Here is a 1,017-nt window from a genome sequence, read left to right as displayed (position 1 = left end):
CTGCTTCTTCGTCGTCGCTGCTGTCGTGGTGCTGCTTTGGTCTGCGTAACCTCTGCTGCATCGCCATTCATTGATCTACGCCATGGAAACCTACCCTTCTTCCATTACATAAATGTATACTGTTGTTATACATATATATATATATGTACATTCATAGATAAAGAGGCGAGCGATCCAAAACGGAGGACAGACAGAGAGACAGAGACAGAGACAGAGACAGAGAGAGAGGCCTTTTTTTTCTTTTTTGAATGAAATAAGACAGACTTTTTGGAAGAAACGTTCTGTTCGCGCTCCCTCTCTCTCTCTCTCTCTCTCTCTCTCGAAGACGAAAGACGAAAGACGAGAGAGACGAGGGGCAACACCACCACCCTACTTAATTAATTAAGTAAAAAGCAGTAAAAATTTGTATCTTCTTGTCTTTTGTGTTTGGTGAGCGTGGGCATGGGCATGGGCATGGGCGTGGGCGTGTAAATATACATACATATCATATAGGGAGAGCCATTTTGGCATGTTGAAAAAGACTATGATAACATGTATCTTTCTTTCTCGTTCCCTCCCTCCCTCTTGTCATCCCATCCCATCCGCCCTTCAACACTTGTCCGTCGACACATAGGAGTCGGCAACAGCTCGACTCAAGCCTAAACCCAAGACGTTAATCCCCCAATTTAAAAGATTGCACTATTGTAATGACTATTTGACGGAATTGTGTTTTGATGTGCTTTGCCAACTAAAAGATCGATCGATTATGCAAATAAACCAATATGTTTGAAAACTATGAAAGGTATACAAACTTACTCGTAGACAAAGTCTTAGACTTTAAAATTAGACATAAACACACCATCTATCTAGTGTTACAAACATATGCCAAACTCCAAACTTGTAATTTAAACCCATGACTTATTCAAAGTAGATGTCTAACCCCAACCAGTAGGATAGCTTATATCTTCTTCTTGTTTATATATATACTTCTATTAAATCATTGGGATAAATGTCACCACCTTGCATAGCCGAACGCAT

The sequence above is a fragment of the Azolla caroliniana genome, unplaced genomic scaffold, assembly GCF_043228905.1.
Source record: "Azolla caroliniana isolate FFs.n. ecotype wild unplaced genomic scaffold, voAzoCaro1.0.p SCAF_12, whole genome shotgun sequence".
NCBI lineage: Eukaryota > Viridiplantae > Streptophyta > Polypodiopsida > Salviniales > Salviniaceae > Azolla > Azolla caroliniana.
This window is presented reverse-complemented; position numbering follows the sequence as displayed.